At 38.0% G+C, this 26,233-nt stretch overlaps 1 protein-coding gene and 1 pseudogene across 2 annotated transcripts in view; one reads left to right on the top strand and one right to left on the bottom strand.

The window, feature by feature from the left end:
* BORCS5 (BLOC-1 related complex subunit 5) overlaps positions 1-26,233 on the bottom strand; it is an 84,652-nt gene that overhangs the window by 52,683 nt on the left and 5,736 nt on the right. The window lies entirely within an intron of this gene.
* Positions 14,356-14,521, top strand: LOC123288477 (U2 spliceosomal RNA; annotated as a pseudogene).

Genomic DNA, 26,233 nt, shown 5'->3' with positions numbered 1-26,233 from the left:
AGAGGCGTGTGTCATGACAGTAACACTGCATTTAAAGGACCCACAGCAAATCAAGTCAGGAAAACAGCAAACTTTGAAAGACACCTGCCCCTCCCACTGCCACCCACATCCCCACCCAACTCCATCCCCTGCCCCTCCTTCTCAAGTGTTCTCCCCCACGATCAGAGGGGCACCACACTGGAGCTAGGCACACCATAGGTGTGCAGCACCACAACAACTCCTACTAGCTATGGTTTGGCAGGGCCAATTTACAAAATTAATCTCCCTTCCCAATTCTGCCATTATTCTTCTCCCTTAAGCAAGCAACCCTATAGCTGTTTTCCTTTTCCTTTATTTCCTATACCCAATCTATCAAGTCCTGTCATTTCTTCCTTGAAAATGTCTCTCAACTACGCTCTTCCTTTCACTGTCCCCACCCCAGTCCAGACTCTCAACAGCTCATCACTAGAAAACTACAACAGTCTCCTAACTGCTATGCCCACTTCTGGCTACTGTAACATGAATCACCCACAAAACACAGCTTTCAACATGTCAACACTCTGCTGTCTATTGCAACAAACAAAACTACAACTGCTTCTTACAGCATCTCCTCCAAATTCCTCTCCCTCGTTTTTAGGGGCAGCCATAATCTGGCCACAGTTTAGCTTTCCCACCTTACTTCTCACTCCTCCGCAAGATGCACCTTCCTCTTTGAGCAAGCACTTACCTCACTGTCTCCACGCCACCTCCCCAAGAGCAGCATGCTCGCGGTCCACTTGGCTCAAACTATCCTCCCACCCAGGAATTCCTTCCTCCACCCGTCCCAGCCCAAGCCAACACATCCCACCCAAATCCTGCCTGTTCTTTTAGGCTCAGCTCAATTGCTAATTCCTCTACATAACTGTTTTCCATGATTACGGTCCACCCCTTCCAGCGTGATGAAAAGAACTGGGTCTTTGGAATATGACAGACCTAAGTTTAAACGTCTGTGGAAGCTGAACAAGTGGTCTAATGTCTCTCTCATAGCTCAGCATTCTCACCTACAAAATGAGGATGATGTTAATACCTCCTTCACAGGACTGTTCTGAAGATTAAAAAAGACTGCATGGAGAGAAACTAGTGTAGCACTTGGTACCCGGGAACCAGGCGCTCAACAAATGGTAGGTATTATAACATGACATAGTAGCTGAGCACTATGCTTCAAAAATCCTAGGCTTTAAGTAGATAATGATGGGGTTTTTTCCTACTAGGTTGTAACACTCCTCAAGTGCAAAAATACTGTCACGTCCAGTTGCAGCTGACTTATTTAATAATTTCAATTTCCTGGACAGCCAAGAAATAGGGAAAGGGCCTACAGGTCACCCAAATAATTATTATAAATTCCATGCATTAATGCCTATGTATTTTAGTAACAGGAAACCCTTCAGACCGCCCCTACAGGCTTACTGATTTTTATTTTGGTTTCCAAGCCAACAGGAGCAAACTGGAGGGTGGCTGCTATTTGCTATCAGCAAGGGAGACAACAGAAAAACTAGAAAAAGTAAATATACACACCTGATCTGTACAAAATTGTAAACAAAATCAAGTCCAGCAGCCAAAGCTTCTGTTCTGATTGGGGTATTAGAAAGTATTGTTTCAGAGATAAAGTAGCCCTAATGTTAAAAAATACAGAGAGAAACATACAAAGTTAAAATAATGGCGGTCTAAGGCCAATGATCATAATTATTAAAGTTAGAAGGAATTTTTTGCACAATTAGAGCAATTATTTGTTGAACCCCTGATATACACCAAATACATACTACACATTAGCCATGCTGCTCACACAAATTAATCCTCCCATTAACCCCCTGAGGTAGGTTTTAGCATCCTTATTTTACAGAGGAGGAAAACAGGGCTCAGAGAGGTTAAGTGACTTGCCCAAGATCATATGGCCAATGTGTGACATTTTCTGACCCTGAACTCACTCCAAAGTCTCTGCTCTTTTCCCACTATGCCACCCTGCCCCTCCACTCTCTCGTGAATTTCAAGAATTGATTCTAAGTTCTGAAAGAGGATCCTTCCAGTTCCATTTAGTCATATCTAGTAACTGAGAGTTCATTACTTTGCAAGACAGCATATTTTGAGACCAGTCAGATCTAGGTTAAGAACATCTGTTTGGCTACTTTCTAGCTGCACAACATTCAACAAATCAATGTCTTCGCACACCAGTTTCCTTATCTATAAAATGGGACTGAAAAGTACACATAAGACAAGCCTGCTGTGAGGATCAAATGTGAGATGCTGCATGAAAAGTGCTTGGCTCACTGCCTGACGTAATAGCTCAATAAGTATTACCATTAAAATGATTATTAGAGAAAGTTCTTTATATCAAACCAAACTCTACCTCCAAATAATTTCTCCTCATTGGCCTCAGATCTGATCACTGGGACTTCACAAAAGTAGATCAGATCTTTATCTATTTGGCAGGCATTTAATATTAGAAGAGAGACATGTTCCCTTAACTCATCTCTTTTCCAACCTAAAAACTCTTATCTGCTTCAAGACTTCTTTCCATGACGAGGTTTCCAGACAAGGACCTTCTGGTCACTCTATTCAGATATACCCTAGTTTATAAACATCTTCTTAGACAAGGCACCCAGGATACTCTCGCAGGTTTAGAGTGACCAGTGCCAGGTACTGGGCCTGAGACTACTGCTTCCACTTTCTGATCTTGATATCAATAAAAGCCCCCACTGAATTGCTGTTGGGCCTGTTTTCCCATATCTTGTCCCTATGCAACTGATTGTTTTTAATCTAAATGCAGGACTAATGTCAATAAACGTCATATTGCTTTTAAATGTCACTGTGGTTTCAGCCCATCTTTCAAGTTTGTTGAGATAATTTTGAACCTTGGATTTGTTATCCATCATGTCAGATATTCCTTACAACATTTTAGCATCTGCAGATTTGATTAATATGCCTCCACCTCTTTATTTAAGGTCAATCAACAAATCTTTAATGAGTATCAGGTATGTCCAGGGTCCCTTGGTAGGAGCTAAGTCAACTGACAGGATGTTGAGCAAGATCGAAGTAAAAGTCAGAACCCTGTGGCATCTTACTTGTGATCTTCTTGGGAGCTTATCTTGAAAAATTTTAGTTGGCAAAGATAAGGCTGATGGAGGCACAATAACAGTTTATAAATATTTTTAAAGGGAGTAAGCTCTGTAGGTACAAAGAATTGGAACCAAGAGATGGAATGTTACAGTGATGCACATTTTGGAATCATCTCTCCTCTTTCAATTGCCCCCTTTCCCCCCATCCCTTCTCTCTTTAATGGGAATACTTTTTTCTATGTCTAAGCTTCTGGCACCTCTTCTGTTCTCCACAGTTCATTAAACATGGCGGTTTAGTAATTTCATCTACAAATTCTTTCAGTTCCCTGGACTGCAGGGGTGTGGAAGGGGTGGAGGGACAGAGTGAGGGTGAAGAGACAAGCACTAGAAAATAATGCATTTTGATCAGCTAAGTGCATTTACGATGTCTTCCACGTGGGATTTTAGCTACTCCTTTTCTCTCTCATTTCCAGTTACTTATCTTACTTCTTGACAGAAAATATGGAAGCAAAGAGGTGTTAAATAGTTCTGCTCTGTCATACGTTAACATGACCTCAGCTGGCACAAGAAGCTGACTCCATCTACTTACTGCTGCTTTTGCTCTCAAAAAAGCTTTTTGTATTTCTAGTTATCTTTCATGGCCCTCACCTCAGAAGCCTGTTTCTCCCAGCTTTTATATATCCTGACACTATCCGTTCAAGTCCATATCACTTTTTCATACCTGTCTTTGGTTACATTTGCTCCTTTCTACATTTAGCACACACACTTTTAAAACCAGAGCATTTGGAATGTTCTCTGCCCAGCCACAGTGATCACTTCAAATATCTTGCCTTTTTCTTTCTCATCATCACGATTTGCGTAAAGACGTATCATATCAATTTAGAGAAAGTAAAAAAGATGATGAAGGAGATGGTTTGAGACAAACTTACATTCTAGTGGGGTGAACTATGAGAAAGTAAGCTTTACGAGAGCAAAGACTTCACATTTTGCTAGAGGCTCACCTACCAGAACAGTGCCTGGAGCTCTGAGTAGCCATTCACATACTTGTGGAATAAAAGAACAATCAAAATCTTAAAGAATGGTAAGATTTTACCAGGCCACAATGGAGAAGCCAGCTTTCAGACAGAACAGCATAAGGCCTGGAGATGCTAAAGCAAACGGAGCAGTCCAGTCTGGAGCTCAACACACATGCACACAGTAGGAGACGAGGACAGAAAGACTTTCTGCGATCTTCAGGTCAAGCTGAGAAGCTCAGATCTGAATCTGGCAGGCCGTATGCAGCAACCATTCTGAGCGGGAATCACATAACTTGAGATAGGCTTAAGAAAGATTCTGGCAGAGGTGGGCAAAATTAATTAGAAAGAACTATAAATGTTCATTAAAAATGTCTGTATTTGTACAGGCCTAGGTAAAAAAAACTCTGGCTAGGGAAAGTTAATATCTTTCTACATACTTTCTATTTGAACTCAAAGTATTTGCCTCAACAACCTGTGTCCTGTCCCCATGCTGGAAGGAGTAAGAGTTAATGAGTGTCACCAAAACAAAACAAAACAAAAGTGGAGATAAAACATAACCAAAATAAAGAGGGCCCAGGACTGCAGCTTCTTGCCTGAATTTGCAATTCAGAGGAGGATTAGCTTCAACTTGCTACAAGAATTGCTTAGTTGTCTAACCAAAGGGGCTATGTTCATATCTGGGAACATTTTTTTCACGTCCATCGAATGCTTTTAATGTGAGGCTGCCTTGATATTCTGCTTCAATCTCTTCCACTATATTGGCAGGAAATGGAAAGAACAGCAGAAAGATAAAGCCTATGTGGCCACAATGTTAATGTTAGTCTTCCTCCAGGCCTTGACCAGACTTCCAAACAACTCTTACCTTTCCTTGTATGTGCCCCTTATGAGTCTGGTTTCCTTTCCATAATATTCACGCTTTGCCCTATTTTTCCTTATTGCATTGCTGTGGAACATTGCCTGACACAGTGGTTTTACTAATATGCTTATCTACTACTGCTCAATGACCACAGCCAAAGAAAACAGTAGCTGTCATGATGAAATTTATTTACAGATATATTTCTTCTGCTTTTGGATATTAACTATCCCTGGCTAGCAGTTCCTCTTTGTTGATTTCATGCCGTCTAAATTAGCAGCAGCCATGACACCGCTGTCTTATTTAGGTTTGGGGCAGGTCTTAAAATAGAATTTTTACTCTCCCTTCAACGTTGTGATTTTTATCTCTGGTCATTGCCACCAAATGTTTGGCAAGTGTGGTCCACAATATGGTTTAAAGTCTCAGGAAAAACACCTCAACATTTTAATTAAGTACTGTAGTAATAATAAACATACGTAGTGGTAATACATAGGATACCATAATAAATACTGCATTAATGTATATATATTAAAACACGGTGCTAATAAAAAGACACTAAAAGGAGTCTCAGTAAATTTTACAATATTTGACATTACAGCTCACTAATTGCATATAAGATGGCAATCTCGTTATCCCCAAAAATACTAAACAGAAATTAGCAAACAAAATAAATATCCTTAACAGATGGCAAGAGCTCTGTGTCTGTTGACTATGATATGGCAAGGGCTCTTCTCTGGCTCCCTGATCTGGGTTCTGTCCTGTTAAACATTTTTCAATGACTTGAATGAGGTCACTCATAGTAGGTTAATCATGAGGGTTCAAAAAATGCCTCAGCAAGCTAGAAGCACAGGTTACATCTGACACAGACCTACAGATGATTATAAAGTCTTGCACTGAAGGTCCAAAAAACTATCTGAAGAAATACAGATTGAGGGCAGTGTGGCTTAACATCAGCACATGTGAAAAAGACTTCGGGGTTTTAGATGACTCAATATGACTTAAATGAATGTGGCTGCCAAATAAACGACTTCAAACTTGGGCTGTATTAAAACAAATACAGCATGCAGAGCAAGGCAGAAGATCCAGGTCATACCTGGAATACTCTGTTCAGTGCTCAAGCTCACACTCTAAAAAAAGGGCCAAAATGGAGTACGTTTAGGTTTCAGATCAGAGGGCTGGGTGCACAAAAGCATGTTATACAAAGATCTGAAACTGTTAGCCTAGAGAAGAGACTGTGCAATTTTTAAATGAACATATATTATTTTTACAATCAGAATAAAGATATTTCCCTTTTGGAGAAAAATATTTAAATAATGCCCAGTGTTGAAGAGGATATTATGAAACTGATATGTTCAGCCACTAATGATCTTACTATGAACTGGTTTATTAAACCTTTTGGTAAACAATCCTGTCAACATTGTTACAGCCACAAAACTGTTGTTATAGTGGCTTTCTAGACAAACTACGGTAGATTCAAAAGATATAATACTAATCAGCAATAAAAAGGAACAAACTACTGGTACGACCACGTAGATGCATCTCAAATGCATTATACTAAGTCAAAGAAGCCAGACTCAAAGGGCCACGTACCATATGATTCCATTTAAATGACGTTCTGGAAAAGGCAAAACTATAGGGACAGAAAACAGATCAACAGTAGTCAGAAGTCGAGGTAAGAGGTGAACCTGGCTACAAAGGGACATAGAAAAAGCTTTGGGGAAGGATGGAACTATTTTACATCTTGAAAGTTAGGGTGGTTACACAACTGTACAGAAACATCAACATTCACAGAACTATACATTGAAATGGGTAAATTCTACCATATTTAAATTATATCTTAACTTAAAAAAAAGAAAAATGGAAAAAAGAGAAAATCTTGAAGACAACCAGAGAAAAGAGATACATTACATGCAGAGGAACAAAGATAAGAATTATCATTTAAAAATTAAGGAGAAATAAAGGCTTTTTCACACCAAGAAAAACTGAAAGAATTCCTTACCAAAAGATCCATACTACAAGAAATGTTAAGGCAAGTTCCTCAGGCAGAAGGAATATGATATCAAATAGAAACCTGGATCTACAGAAAGAAATGAAGATCTCCAGAAATGGCTGAAATGAAGGTAAATATGAAATACGGTTTTTTTTTATTTTTAATAGCTCTAAATAATTGTCTAAAGCAGGGGTCAACAAAGTATGGCTCAAGGGCCAAATCTCACCCACTTCCTGTTTTTGTAAGTCAAGTTACATTGGAACACAGTAACACCCATTCTTTTATGTATTGTCTACGGCTGCTTTCACGCTACGACAACAGAGTTGAGTAGCTGAGACAAAGACCAGATGTCCTACAACGCCTAAAATACTTATTATCAGGCCGTTTACAGAAAAAGTTTGCTGCCCCTGGTCTAAAGCAAAAATAGCAATGTATTGTGGGTTTATAGCATATGTAAAAGAAAAATGTATAACAACAATAGCACAAAATATGATGAGGAAATTGGAGTATAAAAACCTTCCTGTGATAAAAACCCTACACTATATGTGAAGTGGTGATTAATTAAAGATGTGTATTATAAATCCTAGGGCAACCACAAAAATATTTTAAGATTTAAATAATAAGCCAATATTGGAAATAAAAATTGGATTCATAAAAGGATTTGATTAATGCTAAAGTAGATAGAAAAAGAGGGAAAAAGGAATAAAGAACAGATGCTGCAAAGAGAAAACAGCAAGATGGAAGAGTCTAATCCAACTATATTGAAATTACATTGACTGGAAGAAGGCTAAAGATATTGTTTAAAAAGACATAAGTTTTTTAACATGAATAGAAAAGCAAGACTCAACCATATGCTGGCTAGAAGAGACCCACTTTAAATATAAACACATAGCTAGATTAAAAGCAAATGGACGGGACAGGTACGACTTCTTGTTGAAGCCAAGTGAGGCACTCAACAAATCCTCTCCACAAAAACCAACTATAAAGCTGGACAAAATTCATAAAAACAACCATTGTGAGGCTTGAGCAATCAACCAAAGGCATACAATAATCTGAGAAGCACTTATGTCTAAAAAACCAGATGAACTGGTAAGAACAGTGGAAATCTGTGGCATTCTGACTGGGGCTTCTATCCCTCCTGCCTCAGTTGAAGCGGATGTTGTGCCTGAATGTGGCAGGTTCTAAGAATAAGTAGCTTTTCTCCTGCAGTAGGAAGAGGCTCAGTCGATTTGGAGCAGTGAGTAACACCCATGGCCAGCAGTGGTATCAGTGGAATTGACTATCTCAGAGACAGGCAAGTGGGAAGGGCCAAAAGCTCCACTAGCACAAGGTTGTGATTACACTTAGGGCAAGTTTATTTCTGGGTGAAGATGTGTGCATTTACAGCAAAGACCCAAGAGGGTCTAACAAGTCACACACTCCTGGCTGACAATGAGGCTATGTGCATGCTAAGAGGAGAGGTAAAAGGGCTCGTCGGAATGTAAAAGATGGGAGAGGCTTGAAAACAACCTGAACTTTGAATGCGCTACTTACCACACACAGATCCACTGGCAGATGACAGAAACCTTACTGGATCAAGGTGATTGAGAACAACCTCTGTTCAATCACTGGCTTACTAGTAAGCCATGTAGACACAGGGACAACCCCTGGGAAAGCAGACTTAAAAATAAAAACAAGTTTAAAAAATGAGCAGTGACATCAATGGCCACACATCACAGGGAAGACAGATTTCATAGGTTTAGCAAGCAAGTTTGTTACTAGACAAAGAAACAACAAACAAACAAAAAAGTAACAACCGGATATGTTAATTAGCTTGATTGTGGTGATTATTTCACAATGAATATATATATCAAATCATCAAATTGTACACTTTAAATACATACAATTTTTAATTGTCAAATATTCCTCAATTTAAAAAAACAAAACAACAAAAATCCTGGGGAGATCGGAATCCAGCGCTGCTGTATTATCTGAAATGTCCAGTTCCCAAAAAAAATTATAAGACATACAAAGAAACAGGGAAGTGTAACTCATACTCAAGAAAAAAGCAGCCAAGAGAAACTGCCTCTGAGTATCCCAGAAACTGGATATAGCAGACAAAAATTTCAAAGCAGGGCTGGCCCAGAGGTGTAGTGGTCAAGTTTGCATGCTCTGTTTTGGCGGCCTGGGGTTGGCAGGTTTGGATCCCAGGTGTGGACCTACACACTGCTTATGAAGCCATGCTATGGTAGCATCCCACGTACAAAATGGAGGAGGATTGGCACAGATGTTAGCTTAGCAACAATCTTCCTAAGCAAAAAGAGGAAGACTGGCAATGGATATTAGCTTAAGGTGAATCTCCCTCACCAAAAGAAAAAAGAAAAAAATTTGAAGGAACAAACAAATTAAAAAAAAATTCAAAGTAGTTAATATATTTCAAAGTTCACAGAACTACAAGATATCACAATGGAAGAAAGAAAAGTATGGCAACAATGAATCTACAAAGAGAGATTCTCCATAAGGAAATAGAAATCCTGGAGTTGAAAACTACAATAACTGAAATGAAAAATTCACGAGAGCAGTTCAACATCAGTTTTGAGACAGCAGGAGAAACAACCTTTGAACCTAAAAACAGAAATTATCCAACCTTAACAACTGAAAAAAAGATTGAAGAAAAATGAACACAGCTTCAGAGATCTGTGCAACAACATCAAACATACCAACACTTACACAATGGGAATCCCAGAAGGAGAAAAGAAAACAGTATACCAAATCTGATGAAAATATTAATCTACACATTTAAGAAGCTCAATAATCTCCAAGTAGGAAAAATACAAAGAGATCAACACCTAGATATATAACAAACTGTTCTAAGCCGGAGGCAAAGAGAAAATCTTGAAAACAGCAAGAGGAAAACGACTTATGTGAAAGGATGCAGGCTAGAAAATAATTGAATGCCATACAAAGTACTGGCAAAAAAATTTTGTCAACCAAGAATTCCACATCCAGCAAATTTATCCTTCAAAACTAAAGATAAAACAAAGACATGCACATAAACAAAAACAGAAAATTCATTGCTAGTAGATCTCTATTACAAGAAATACTCAAAGAAGTCTCTTCAGGCTGAATGAAAATGACACCAGTTGGTGACTCAAAGCCACAAGAAGAAATGAGGAACACCAAAAATAGTAAATATGTGGGTTAATATAAAAGATTCCATAAATATTTTTACTCATTTCTTCTCTTAACTTTCTTGAAAGATGTAAACATTTTTAAAGCCATAACTATGACACTATATCTTGGGGCTTACAATATATATATTTTAATATATTTATATTTTTAGATATAGATATTATATAGATAGATGTTACAGATATTATTTATGATACTAGCACAAAGGAGAGGAAAAGAACAGAGCTATATTGGAGCAAAGCTTATATATTTTACTACAATTGTTAGTATTAATCTGAAGTAGATCATGATAAATTAACATGCAAATTGTAACCCTTAGAGCAACCACTAAGGAAACAACTTCAAAAAATATATGGTTAAAAAAATAAACAGAGGAGTTAATACACTAAAAACTTTAATAGGAAAGAAGGTAGTCCAGGAGGAAACAGAGGAACAAAAGAGACAAGGACTGAATGTATGGAAAAGAAATAGCAAAAAGGCAAAATGCAGAGAGTAGGCAAAGAGAGTTATACTGGACAAAACAGCAAGATCCACCCACACGCTTTCTATAAGAGATACATCTTAGATTCAAAGACACAAATGTGTTGAAAGTAAAAGAATGAAAAAAGAGATACACGATACAGAGAACCACAAGACAATGGCTATATTAATATCAGATAAAACAAATTTTAAGACACAAAGTATTATTAGAGACAAAGGAGATTTCATAATAATAAAGAGTGAGTACCTTAGGAAGATACAATATGTATAAATGTATACACACCTAACAATATAGCCTCAAAACAAATGAAGGGAAAACTGATAGAACTGAAAGGAGCAATAGACAATTCAACAATAACAGGTGAATAATTCAGTACTTCACTCTCAGTAATCAATAAAACTAAACAGAAAGTTAGTAAGGATATAGAACAATTGAACACTATCAACCAACTTGACATAACTGACACATATAGAACACTCCATCCCATGACTGCAGAGTACACAATCTTTAGAAGTGCACATGGTTTACACCTTTCACAAAAATTAACTCAAAATGGATCAAAGACCTAAAGGTAAAATGCAAAACTATAAAACTCTTAGACAATAACAAGAGAAATTCCAGGGGACCTTGGGTTTGGTGATGAGTTTTTAGATAAACTATCAAAAGGACAATCCATGAAAGAAAAAATTAGGCTTCATAAAATAAATTAGACAATTAAAATTAAAAACTTTCTGTTCTGCGAAAGACACCATTAAGAGAATGAAAAGACAAGCCGCATAAAGCAGCAAAACACATAGGTAATAAAGGACTGGTATCCAAAATATACAAAGAACTTTTAAAACGCAACACAAGAAAATAAACAACCCAATTAAAAAATGGGCAAAAGACACCTCACCAAAGATGATATACAGATAGCAAATAACCACATGAAAAGAGATTCAATATCATCTATCAGTAGGGAATTGCAATGGTAAGACACACTACAAACTTATTAGAATGGTTAACATCCAAAACAATGACACCAGCAAATGCTGGCAAGGCTATAGAGCAACAGGAACTCTCATTCACTGCTGATAGAAATGCAAAACGGTACAGCCTCTTTGGAAGTCTGGCAATTTCTTACAAAACTAAACACACTCTTAACAGATGATCAGGAATCATGCTCCTTGGCATTTACCCAAATGAATTGAAAAGATCCACACAAAAATCGGCACGTGAATGTTTATAGCAGTTATATTACAACTGCCAAAACTTGGAAGCAACCAACATGTCCTTCCACAGGTGAATGGATAAACAAACTATGATACATCCAGACAATGGAATATTATTCAGCAATAAAAAGAAATAAGCTAGCAAGACACAAAAAGATATAGAGAAATCTTAAATGTATATTGCAAAATGAAAGAAGCCAATCTAAAAAGGCTACATACTGTATGATTCCAACTATACAATATTCTGAAAAGGAAAAATTATGGACACAGTAAAAAGATCAGTGGTTGCCAAGGGTTCTGAGAGTAGGGCAGGAGGGATGAACAGGTGGAGTACAGAGGATTTTTAGGGAAATAAAGCCATTCTGTATGATACAGATGTAGTGGTATATATATGTCATTATACATTTGTCACAACCCATAGAATGTACAACACCAAGAGTGAATCCTAAAGTAAACTATAGGCTTTAGTTAATAATAATATATCAAACTGGTATCATCAATTATAATAAATGTACATTAATGCAAGAATGTTAATAATAGGGAAAACTGGAGGGAGAGTGATTAAGGAAGTACATGGGAACTCTCATACTTCCTGCTCAATTTTTCTGTAAAAATAAAACCTATTAATTTTTTTTAAAGTGCACATGGAACATTTTCCAAGATAGCCCATATACTAAGCCATAACACAAGTCTCAATAAACAGGATTTAAATCCTAGAAAGTATAATCTCTGACCACAATGAAATTAAATTATAAATCAAAAATTGAAAAAGATTTGGGAAATCTCAAAATATTTTTAACTTCAACAACATACTTCTAAATCACCCATGGGTCAAAAAAGAAATAGAAATGGACACTAGAAGTGTTTTGAACTGAATGAAAATGAAAACATACCAAAATTTATGAGATACAGCTAAAGCAGTACTTAGATGAAAATTTATAGCTTTTAAATGTCTATTTCAGAAAAAAGATGTCAAATCAATAAACTAAACTTATACCTCAAGAAACTAGAAAGAGAAGTGCAAATTAAATCCAAACCAAGCAAAAAAAGGAAAACATAAAGATTATGGTAGAAAGCAATGAAACAGAAAACAGAAAAACAATAGAGAAAATCAGTGACACCAAAAGTTGATTTGCTGAATAAATCAACAAAACTGACAAATCTATAGCCAAACTGACAAGAAAAAAAGGAGAAAAGACTCAAATGATAAAAGTCAGGAATGGAAGAGGGACATCACTATTGGCCTCAGGGAAATTTAAAGGATTAAAAGGGAATATTATAAAAAACTTTATGCCAACAAATTAGATAACTTAAATGAAATAAACAAATTCCTAGAAAGACAAAAATTACCAAAACTGACTCAAGAAGAAATAGAAAATCTGAATAGACTTATACCAAGTAAAGAAAGCCTCAGGCCCAGTAGCTTCACTGTGAATTATATCAAATACGTAAAGAAAAAATAATAACAATCCTTTACAAACTCTTTCAGAAAAGAGAGGAAGAGATACTTCCCGACTGACTTTATGAATCCAGTATCACCCTCATACTAAAGGCATCACAAGAAAAACAAAACAAAAACTAAAAACTAATCCCTTGTTTATGATAGGTCAAAAACATCTGAATGTCCAGATATGTGCATTCAAACTTTCCCTTTATTCTAAACATTTAAAGTACAGGAGTATATATATTTTTAAAGTAGTCTTTGCTGAGGATTAAAAAAACTTCCAAGATTATAAGTATATATAAAATTCAGGCATTGATTTTAGAACCTAATTATGCCAACACCTCTACAAACAGGAGATGTTCTGTTGTTCTGGGCCAACAGCGTAATCTAAGTTAAGATGACGAAATATATAAGGAAGGCCCATAGGCAAAATTCTGTAAGAAAGCATTTCTTATTGAAATACAGACTATGGGTTGATGGTAAAGCCCCGGGAAGCCTCATTAGATTACTGTGAACATCCTGAAAAGGGGGATGAGGGTATTAAATAACAGTTTGAAGAGTCAAAGTTCAAGTGGCCTTAAAGGCCAGGACATTGGCGAAATTTATCTATTAACTACAATATGTATAGAGGTGTTAAAATGGACTCACGGTCCTCAGAAGTTCGACTTCCCTGTCTTCAACGGAACTCACTCTTGCCTTAAGCCATCCTAGCAGATTACTCTAAAAAGTCTACAATGTAGGAGATTCTAAAACCTTTCTTCTAACACCAGCCCTTTCAGGAGAAAACTTAGTCCAAATATGGCATTGTAATCTTTTCTAAGACAATATTATATTTTTAAACTTTTTATATTTAAAATAATTTAACTTTCATAAAATTTGCATAAAGTATAGACAGGTTCTTATGTCCTTCACTAGCTTCCCCTAATATTAACATAGTACAGAACCATAGTACAATTATCAAAGCCAGGAAATTAACATTGGCACAATACAATTAACTAAGCTACACACCTTATTCAAATTACCATTTTTTCCACTAATGTCCTTTTCCATTCTAGGATCCAATTCAGGACCCCACACTGCATGTCTCCTTAGTTTCCTCCAATCTATGACAACTTTTCATGGCTTCTCGGCCTTTTGGCTAAGATCAAATGTAGTATGACAATTCGTGAGTCAATTCCTTGTCTTTCATGACTTTGACTTATGAAGAACAGTGGTCAGTTATTTTGTGGACTGTCCCTAATATTTTTTTCTGATTTAATAATATTATCAACAAGAATCATTTACTGAGGGTTTACTAAGTACCAGGCACTATGCTAAGCCCTCTATTTATATCTTTTTTTTTTTTAAGATTGGCACCTTAGCTAACAACTGTTGCCAATCTTCTTTTTTTTTTTTCCTGCTTTCCCCTCCCCAAATCCCCCCAGTACATAGCTGTGTATTTTTCAGTTGTGGATCCTTCTAGTTGTGGCATGTGGGACACCGCCTCACCATGGCCTGATGAGTGGTACCACGTCCACGCCCAGGATCCAAACCCTGGGCCACCGAAGCATCTCGTGAACTTAACCACTCAGCCACGGGGCCGCCCCCCTACATTATAACTTTTAAACACAGGCGTTCTTAATAGACTTTGGAGCAGAAGCATTTTAAAATCACAGAGTAATCATCTTTAATTCACCCTTCTTCAAGTGCTAGTGTTCTGTAAATTACAAAGCATTGCCCAATATATTCTTCTTCTTCCACCCCAATATTTTTTAACATACCCCCCTAAAAAACTATTAAGTCCAACTATAAGCCTTAAATTCAGGGCACTTGAATTCTTACCTTTCTGAATCTTTGCTGCCTGAATTTTCCACCCTTGAACCTTGGTGCATTACTTTCTTCACTTGTACCTGCCCTCCCTTTTCATCTCTAAATACCCGTTCTTGAGGACACCTCTCATCACTGCCTCCAGCTCCCAAGAGCTGCCGATCCTCTGAAATCCCACAGAATTTAACAACTACGGTACTCATTTGGTACATGCACACTACCCTGAGCTGTGGGCTTATGTTTCTGTAGATTCTTGTCTCCCAAATGAGACTTTTTGAGAGGAGGATTCGTGGCCTATCTTTTTTGCCCTATGGCATCTAGTATACTACCCTAATGCTTAATAACATTCACCGAATACTTACCAAGTGCCAAGCTTTGTGCTAGGACCTGAGAAATTAGAGATGATTAAGACACAATCCCAACTCTTGAGAAATTTTTGGTGTAATAAATTGAGTATAGTGATAGACTGAAAATAGTTTTCTCTCCAAAAAATTCAGGTCACTAAAAGTTTCCTGTGGCAGTAGATTTTTTCCTTTTCTGTCCTGATAAGCACTAAAATAACTAATTATAGAATACTAATGTGTCACAGAACATGTATATTTTCCAACCAGCTTGTGCCTGAAGCAAGCTGTGACCTGGTTTTATGAGAAATCCAGACGGTACAGAGTAAACTTAATTAACCAAAGGCCTTTGCAAATATTGCCACAGGTTGTAGCAGCTTCAACTAGCTTACCAATTGTTTTAGTCTAGTGACATCTAGTGGCAAAAGCACTGTTAAAAGAGCACTGCTGCAAATTAAACTACATTAAAGGGAGGCCACCTTATGAAAAAAAATTGGCAAAATATGAGAAAGAACTATGGTATTTATTAGCATTAAAGAATGTTTTAATGCATCTTTGGCCTATATAACTGTTAACTCCTCTCACTGGGATTTATCATTTTTCCTTCTCTTGTAGCTGGTAAATATTGACCTTGATACATCATAAGATTTACTGAAATAAAAGATATTTCAACCCTACATTAGAGAAAAGCCCTCGTTAAAAAGACTCAATGAAGAACAGAAGCGACCCCCGATTGTTATATGTCTGCTCCAAAAACACTGCAATTCAAAACCACCTTTTTGTTTACAGATATTTGCTTACTGACACTTTCATATGTCAGTAAACATGTTTAGAAACATGTTAGAAACTTTTCATCAGCTCATTTAAGGCAAATAATTAATTATCTATCCAAACTCATTCCTTAAAATATCACTTTGCATTTTATTGGCTTTTTGTGAAACTGAATTTTGGTAGAAAAAAAATTATTTAAACACTATCAAAAACCTGTGATATTTAACAGATTCTTCTACAAATAATAAAATTCTCAATGAGACCAAAATTTAACATACAGGTATTAAATGTGAATCATAGTTTTAATAATAGAATTCATCCCAAAATAGTAAAAACCTAATAACATATTCCAAAATACTCTTTTGATAACCACACCTCTAAAAAATATCTGGACTCATTCAGTTGAATGCTCTAACAGTCTGTGATTTCAAGTAGGATTCAAGTTCATAAACTTCTAGCTCAGTGTTTTCCAAAGTGTGGTCCATGAACCCATTTCAGAATTACCTGGAACGCTAGTTTAACATTAGGATGCCTTACTACTGAGCCTACTAAATAGGACTGAGTTTGGGGCCCTAATCAGCATTTTTAAAAAAGTTTCCCCAAATGGCTTCTTCTGTGTAATAAAGTTTTAGAAATAATTACTATTAAGACTATGAATATAAATTCTTCTATGTTATTCTGATTCTAGTCAACCTTCCTGCTTCTCTCAGACAGAATAAGTTGTCCCATCCTTTAGGTTCTCTAAAGAGTTACACTTTATTTACAGCACTTACCAGGTTGAATCGTAATTTATCTGTTAACAATATAGTTTCTCTCACTAGACTGTGAGCTCTTCATGGAAAAAAGTAACGTTTTTTGGTTTTTTATCTCTAGCCTAACAATATCTAATGAACAGCAAGAGCCCAATGAATTTGGTTACATGAATATTTGGTGTAATAAGTTGAAAATCACATTCTAATAAGAGCATGTGACTTCCACTTGTGCCCAGGAATGAAAAACCTTATCTATTACCAATTCCAAATACTAAAAACTTAGCATCAAATCAATTTGTCCAATAATCAGTTAAAATTTGGGGAGTGGGAAGAATGGAATTTTTTTTAATTCTGGGAACACATTTAAAACCTCAGTTTTCCTAAATAAACATATCAGTCTCAAATGCTAATGTTTGTAGAAGCAGAATGACTTTTTTATTAAGGTATAATTGACATATAACATTAATTAGCTTTAGGTGTACAATACAGGGATGAGACTATCTGTATACGTTGCAAAATGATCAACACAATAAGTTAGTTAACATCTGTCACTATACATAAAAAAATAGAAGAATTTTTATATGTGATTTTGGAAAAGTAGAAAAATTGAAGATGACTGACAAAATTTTATACTATTCAGCCTTAGAATGTTTCTGGGCTGTCACGTCGTGGAAACTACTGACAAACTGGAGCCTTAAAAGGAAACACATTCACCTATCTTTTGAGTCATATTCCAGGAGTCACTGGCTAGCTCAGGCAGAAAATGGTGTTACTTAGAAAGCTATATCCTTGGATGCCAGCTGAAGTAAACCATATCTATTTTGTCTAAATTCATAAGGTAACACAAATTAAAAACTTTAAAAAAAAAACCAAAAAAATGAATAATCAGTACATAAACTATTTGACAGTTAATTATTCCAGGAAGTTAATTTTAACATGGCTTGATAGTAAAATCAGAATTTTAATACCTAGACCAAGAAAAGAAAATAAAGCCTTACATCCTAGATACAATTTTCATCAAGAATCCTTCTGGCACATTTTAATTATATCTTTTTACTTATATAGAAGACTTCAAACCATGAATACGCTCCATGACCCCGTCCTCTCTGTGTGGCTACCCACTATTTACCCCTCAAAGCCAGGCTCAAACGTTACTTCCTCTGTGAAGCCCGCCTCAAATTCCCAGGTCAAACGAATGACTCTCCTCCACACATGCCTAGTCTTTTGGGCATCTGGCCCGTATTACTCAACTATATTTTTACGAGTTATTTACCTGTCTAAGTCACTCACAAAACTATATACTCCCAAGGGGCAGCAACCGTGTCTTCTATTCTTTGCATCTCCACTGTCTGAAACACACGCTTGGCAGGTGTTTACCCACATACTGTAGAAATTAATGATAAATGCAGTAATCAAAGGCTGTTGGCACGAGGCTTTTAAGTAAAATGGAAGAAGTGGTAAGGGACAAAAAATACAGATTCAAAAGCATTTTTTGGAGGCTCTTTGCTTCCGCCCGTGAAGGATTAACTGCTATGATGCCTTCCAGTCATAAACAACTAGAAAACCAGACAAAATATCTGCAACAGTCTGTGTAGAGACTGTCTAACAGGCAGTGCAGGACTCTGATCCCTGAGAGAAGGAAATAGCCAGCCCTATCGTTTCCCCAGCTTACTCCCAGAAGGCAGTTTCCAGGATGCGGACCAGGGAGAGATACCCACAAACAGCCCAGCGGCCTCAGCGAGTGGAAGAGAGAGGGCAGAGTTTGGGGAGACTAAGGCATCAGAAGTTACCCAGCAGAATATGGGAGAGGCGGGAGCTCACTAAGAGAGTGCTCTGGAGACGTGCACAGGGCACCCACAAACAGCCCCCGCTGCACAACGAGCTGTGCATTTATGAGGTGAAATGCCACAAGGCTGGAGAAAGAACTACAGGAAAGCAATAGGCAAACATTTTCTGAAACTCATGTCGGGTTAAGAGTATGTCAGAACAAAGTACAATATCCTTTAAGGGACTAAAGCAAAATCCAGCACCTAAAAACATAAGATATACAATGTTTGGCACACAATAAAAAATTTCCAGGCATGCAAAGAAGCAAGAAAATAGGACCTGTAACAAGGAGAAAGTTCATTCAATAAAAAACAGATCTAGCAATGATGGACTAGCAAACAAGAGTTAAAAGAGTTATTATAGGGGGCCGGCCCGGTGGCGCAGTGGTTAAGTTCACATGTTCCGCTTCTCGGCGGCCCGGGGTTCACTGGTTCGGATCCCGGGTGCGGACATGGCACTACTTGGCAGCCATGCTGTGGTAGGCGTCCCACGTATAAACTAGAGGAAGATGGGCACAGATGTTAGCTCAGAGCCAGCCTTCCTCAGCAAAAAGAGGAGGGCTGGCAGTAGTTAGCTGAGGGCTAATCTTCCTCAAAAAAAAAAAAAAGTTATTATAGGGCCAGCCCAGTCGTGCAGCAGTTAAGTTTGCATGCTCCGCTTCAGTGGCCCAGGGTTTGCTGGTTTGGATCCTGGGTGCAGACCTATACACCGCTTATCAAGCCATGCTGTGGCAGGTGTCCCACATATAAAGTAGAGGAAGATGGGCATGGATGTTAGCTCAGGGCCAGCCTTCCTCAGCAAAAAAAACCGAAGAGGACTGATGGCAGAAGTTAGCTCAGGGCTAATCCTCCTCAAAAAAACAACCAACCAAACAAACAAATAAGTTATTATAAATACACTCTATATGTGCAAAAAGTAGAGGAAAGCATAAGCATGATAAGCAGAGAAAATAAGACTTTAAAAATTTTTTTTAATTTTTATTTATTAATTTTTTTTGAGGAGGATTAGCCCTGAGCTAACATCTGCTGCCAATCCTCCTCTTTTTGCTGAGGAAGACTGGCCCTGAGCTAACATCTGTGCCCATCTTCCTCTACTTTATATGTGGCATGCCTACCACAGCACGGCTTGACAAGTGGTGCCATGTCTGCATCTGGGATCCGAACCAGTGAACCCCGGGCCACCAAAGCGGAACGTGCAAACTTAACCACTGCACCCCTGGGATGGACCCAAATGAAGACTTTTTTTTAAAAAGGAGAGGAACATCAGGCTGGCCCCGTGGCCGAGTGGTTAAGTTCGCGCGCACCGCTGCGGGTGGCCCAGTGTTTCGTTGGTTCGAATCCTGGGCGCAGACATGGCACTGCTCATCAAACCACGCTGAGGCAGCGTCCCACATGCCACAATTAGCAGGTCCCACAACAAAGAACATACAACTATGTACCAGGGTGCTTTGGGGAGAAAAAGGAAACAAATAAAATCTTTAAAAAAAAAAAAAGGAGAGGAACATTGAAAGCTGAAAAATACAATTATCTGAAATTAAAAATACACTGAATGGGATTAAGGGCAGCATAGACATGACAGTAAAAAAGACCACTGAACCTGGAAACACAGCAATAAAAATTATCCTAAGTGAGGAGAGAAAGGAAAATGACTAAAAAGAAAAAAAAATTTTGAAAGGTGCATCAGTGACCTGTGAGAAAATATCAAGTGGTCTAACACAGAAACTGGAGACCCAGAAAGAGGCAGCAGTGGGGACAGAAAAATATTGGAAGAAACAATGTCCAAAGTATTTGAGAAAACCTGTAAACCTATAGATCAAAGACATATGGAGCACACCAGTGTGAGCTCATTTTCAATATACAGGTAAATATAGAAATAAATATATGGGTAAACGTGTGACTGCGTGTGTACGTATATACATATGAACATTTCCTTGCTAAATCCACTGAGAGGGCCTAGGAGCAGCTTCTAAATACCACTCACCACTAAAAGAACTGAGGTTCCTGGAGAAATGCCTGATTCTAGGGCCGAGGCCAGGGAAAAACAAGATAAACTGGGAACATTATATTGCGCCAGGAAATAAAAACATATTCAAAGAATAATGAGCATATGTCAAAAGGACACAGAAAGCTAGACTGACAGTGCGCCAACTGGCTAAATTTGGAGAATTTTGAGATTGAAAATAATGATTGCCACAGATTATAACTCATTGAATAAAATAAGAATTCACCGTTTCAGGCTGACAAATAAATAAATGAATAAATAAATAGGGAAAAGAGAAAGCTCCTCCTGACAGTATAATGAAAACTAATAAATGTAGAAGGAATGATAAAGTTAGAAAATCACTATTTGGCAACCATCTCTGTATATTTAATTCAAGCAAGAAACATCAATGCATATTATAATTGGTGGAAGCAAGTGTGCTGAAAAATGAGATTTCACAGAGTCTCACAATGTCTCCTTAAGAATTCAGTAATTACCAAAAAAAGGAAAGAAACTTTATAACGAAACTGAACAAAAACTGACATCTTCACATAAATAAAAACAGAAAGAATTGGTTTCCAACTGACCTGCCCTACAAGAAATGCTACAAGAAGTTCTTCAGACTAAAAATAAATGACATCAAATGAGAACTTGAATCTACAGGAAGGAATTAAGACATGTGGGTAAAGATAACATTCTATATACAGTTTTTTCTTCTCCTAATTTCTTTCAAAGATAGATGATTGTTTAAACAGTACATATACATATATAAAACCACATGGGATTTCTGACACGGAGATGCACTGTACGGAGCTATTAGCATAGAGAAGGAGGACAGAGAGGAACCATACCATTGGAAGGTTCTTACATTTTATGTGAACTGGTACAATATTAACTCCATGTGAACTATAAGTTAAGGATGTATATTGTAATCCCTAGAGCAAGCACTGAAAAACAATACAGGGGCCGGCCCCGTGGCGGAGTGGTTAAGTTCGACCCTCTGCTTCAGCAGCCCAGGGTTTCACCAGTTCGGATCCTGGGCGAAGACATGGCACCACTCATCAAGCCACGCTGAGATGGCGTCCCACACAGCACAACCAGAAGGACCTACAACTAGAATATACAACTATGTACTGGGGGGCTTTGGGGAGAAGAAGAAGAAGAAAATAGTAATAATAATAATGCAAAAGAGTACAACTAAAAAAGCTAATAGAGAAAGTAAAATGGAATACTAAAAAATAGTCAGTTGATCCAAAAATGTCAGGAAAGGAGTATGAAAGGGATCAAAAGCAGCACAAATAGAAAATGAAGAACAAAATGGTACACCTAAATCCAACCATATCAATTTATACTCCAATTAAAAGGCAAACTGTCAGCCTAGATACAGAAGCAAGACCCAACTATACGCTGTGTACAAGAGATGTACTTTAAATATAAAGACATAGATAAAAATATAAATAAATAAAAGAATGGAAAAAGACATACCATGCAAACAGTAAGTGTACAACGTTGGAGTGGCTTTATTTCCATGAGAGAAAACAGACTTCAAGATAGGGCATAATACCATAGATGAAGGACATTTCACAATGATAAAAGGGTCAATATAATAATGTGTACATGCCTAATAACAGATTTCCAAAACACAGACAGGATAAAAAGAATAGACAACTTCACGTCACAGCTGGAGATTTTAACACATCTCTTGCAGTAAGTGATAGAATTAATTAATTAATTAATTAAACACCATCAACCACACCTTGACCTAAAACACTATCCCCGACAACTGTAGAACACATTCTTTTCAAGTGCACATGAATGCGTCTTATTTACCTAACAAAAATAAGGTCCTGGGGCCGGCCCGATGGCGCAGCGGTTAAGTGCACACGTTCCGCTTTGGCAGCCCAGGGTTCACCGGTTCAGATCCCAGGTGCGGACATGGCACCGCTTGGCACGCCACGCTGTGGCAGGTGTCCCACATATAAAGTAGAGGAAGATGGGCACAGATGTTAGCTCAGGGCCAGTCTTCCTCAGCAAAAAGAGGAGGATTGGCAGCAGATGTTAGCTCAGGGCTAATCTTCCATAAAAAATAAGGTCCTGTAAATGTCTGTGGAATAAATAAAAGAAACGAATAAATTAATATATACACAGGTGGAAGATGGGGCAGGCTGAATTTAAAGTACCAACACCTGGCTGTGTTGATTAGTTCATATTTGGAGAAATGGACAAGAAGCTGATGATAAAGACTTAGAATCATCTAGATGTATATATTTCAAAACTCCAAAAGAGCACAGGCAATGCTGTGCAGAGAATAGAGGCTACTGAGTGAGAGAGAAAAACCAGAATATGGCAGGGGGGCGGGGGGAGAAGAGTCGTAAAGCTAAAGGAAGGGAGCTTTAATAGGTGGGATGGAAATCTATGTTAAACATGGAAAAGAAGAGAAGAAGGTGAACTGAGAAAAACTTTAGGCACAAGAAGAAACCACTAGTAACCCTCCAAAGAAGCAAATGTTAATGAAATGATGTATGAGAGCCTGACCACAGAACCTCGACCTGACCACAGAACCTCGAGAATGGAAGAAACAGAAAGATGCAGTGACAGCATAGAGTGGCCATGTCGTCAGTAAATTTGGCAGCAGAGATAAGAAAAGAGAAAGCATGGTAGCCAGGAGGGACAATGGAATCAAAAGACGGTATTTTTGTCTTTTCTATTTAAAAGATGGGAAGATCCGTGTGTCTGCACAAGAGGAAAGGGGTTCACTAAGCTAGATGTTAGAGACAAGGAAAGCACAGATGCAAAGTCCCAGCAGATAAAGGAAAAAGTGAAATGGAGAGGTGTGAAGTTGCAGAGAGGCACAGAAACAACTGAAAAAGGAGTACAACTGAAAAAAACTCTCTTCTCTGAGATTTAACGAAAAGAAACAAGAAGGGAGCCAGGTACAGAGATTTACCGGAGTGAGGAAAAAGTGGGGCTGCTCTTGCCAAGTGGCTTCACCTACTCAACCGGTTTAAAGCGATCGTTTGCCTGGTGCTTCCCACTCTTCCGAGTAACGCTCACACTTTGCTGGCTAACGGCCACGTTTAAAAGGTTAACTGAAGAGCTATTACATACACAAATAAACCTGCAAGGCAATCAGCAATAAGTTATCAACTCTTCAAACGTGGTGTTTGGGGAAAACATACTCTTAGGATCAACCCTAGGCTCAGGGGTCATCTTTAGGCCCTTCAGAGAAGACCGTGCTCTGATTAACATCCAGTCTCTCAACTCCTCCTTTGGCACTTCATTTCCCAAAGCAGAGATGAGGTCTCATCGTGGCAGAGACAGGTGTCTGATAAATGCAAAGACTTTCTACCTATATTTTATTTGTCTGGCTAATGGATGAACGGGTGAGAAAGATATGAATAAACTGCTCATTTGAAATGTAGCTCCCTCATGTTCTTACCACCATGTTCCATTGATTCATTCTTCCCCAGCTTCAATCTCAACACATTCTCAATGTTCCATGTGATCTGAGAGCCTTCAATGCTGTTCCATGAGATTTTGCTCCAACAAGAAAGGCCCCAGGCTCTTTTCAACTGTGAAAATCTACTTCACATATATTATGGTTTTTGTTTTGTTTTATTTTGTTTCAGGATTTTATTTTTCCTTTTTCTCCCCAAAGCCCCCAGGGTACATAGTTGTATATTTTTACTTGTGGGTCCTTCTAGTTGTGGCATGTCAGATGCCGCCTCAGCATGGCCTGATGAATGGTGCCACGCCCGCGCCCAGGATCCAAACTGGTGAAACCCTGGGTCAGCGAAGCAGAGCGTACAAACTTAACAATTCGGCCCCTGGGCCGGCCCCATACATTATGTTTTTAACAACCAAACACAAACTCCCTATTAGCATCACTTAAGCATCTACACTATATGTGTTTGACCTTCCTTGTTGGTAACAAGGACAGTCCCTTCCTTACGCAGCAAGACAAGCCAATGTTGTAACGAAGGTCAGTAACAAAAATAGGTCAGTTGCAAAGAATGTCATATGTGCACGCACGCCCATGCATGAGTGCGTGTCTGGCATATGTAAGCATACATTCATGAACAGAATAAGTATTTTTATAACTTTATATATAAAACATTAATGTTGCATTTCTCTTGTTGAATATTTCATTTCTATAGAAGTACACAAAATAGTGTGATTCATTAAAAAATATGAGTGGTTGCATTTTAAGCAAGACATCTATAGGGTTGGTTTAACCCCTGGAAATCTGACTAATTTACATCAAATACATTGTGCTTTCGTGTTCTGTTGTGGCCATTTACTGCTACTTTCTAATTTTTTAATTTTTCATTTTCTATTAAATATTTTATATTTCAAAATAAATTGCTAATTCAGAGACTGCTATGAAAAACAGAAATTCTTTTGGCTAAAAAAAAAAGAACAGATATTTGACATTAGTATGGAGCATAAATTAGACTCTGGTATATTTATCCAAAAGAGTTAAGACCAAAGAAAGAATCTGCTTGCTTATTAAAAATGCAAACATTACCTCAGTCATACAAATAGCCCTAAACTCGCCCAGCCACTGCCTCTGCAGATCACCCACCAGCGGCAGCATTCCATCATATGACATTATGGAACAATAGTGAACTCTGTGTAATACTGGAATATATTGTTTGGAAAGAATAAACTGTCATTAACTTGAATAAAAGCTTTCTGAAATCAAACCTGGGGGGGTACAGCCCTCACTGTGTGGCCCTTTTACTACTTTGAGAAATAGCCTCATCCTGAAAGCAGGAAAGGGGGAAAGAAGAGAAGAGAGTATAAAGGGGACAGTGATGAGTGGCCCCTGGAGCAGCCCAGCAGGCCCCAGCAGGGCTTTAAATCACCTGGCAGAACAATGTCAAAGCAGGAGGCTCTGCAACAAATGCTGCACTTCAAAATGCAAACCAACTCACACCCATCACCCTGCTTCCTGTTACAGCCTAGAGTTTTTCCTTTTTTCTTTTTGTGAGGATGACTGGCTCTGAACTAACATCTCTTGTCAATCTTCCTCTTTTTGCTTGAGCAAGATTGTCGCTGAGCTAACATCTATGCCAATCTTCCTCTATTTTTTTTATGTGGGATGCTGCCACAGCATGGCCTGATGAGTGGTGCTAGGTTCATGCCCGGGATCTGAACCTGCAAACCCCAGGCGCGGCCATAGCAGAGTGCAAAAACTTAACCACCGCGCCTCCGGGCCAGCCCCTGCAGCCTAGAGATTTTTATAGGGCTTTGCTAAAATCGGAAGTTTAGTCTTATTCTATGTACAAAATACTTAAAAACTCAATATTCTGATGCCATCTTGAGATGGCCATCACTAATAGCCATGTGACTTTATACAATGAATTTTAGCTGTCAATGTTTTAATCTGTAAAATGGAAAGAATAATAACTATGATGCAGATTATGGGGATTTGGGATTAGCTACTATTATTATAATTATATTTATTATTATTTCCACGCAATTGTCCCCACTGCCTATCTCTTCTAATAACTGTC

The sequence above is a fragment of the Equus asinus genome, chromosome 22 (genome assembly GCF_041296235.1).
Source record: "Equus asinus isolate D_3611 breed Donkey chromosome 22, EquAss-T2T_v2, whole genome shotgun sequence".
NCBI classification, from domain to species: domain Eukaryota; kingdom Metazoa; phylum Chordata; class Mammalia; order Perissodactyla; family Equidae; genus Equus; species Equus asinus.
Note: the sequence above shows the minus strand (reverse complement) of the source record. Positions and strands in the feature narration are given on the sequence as shown.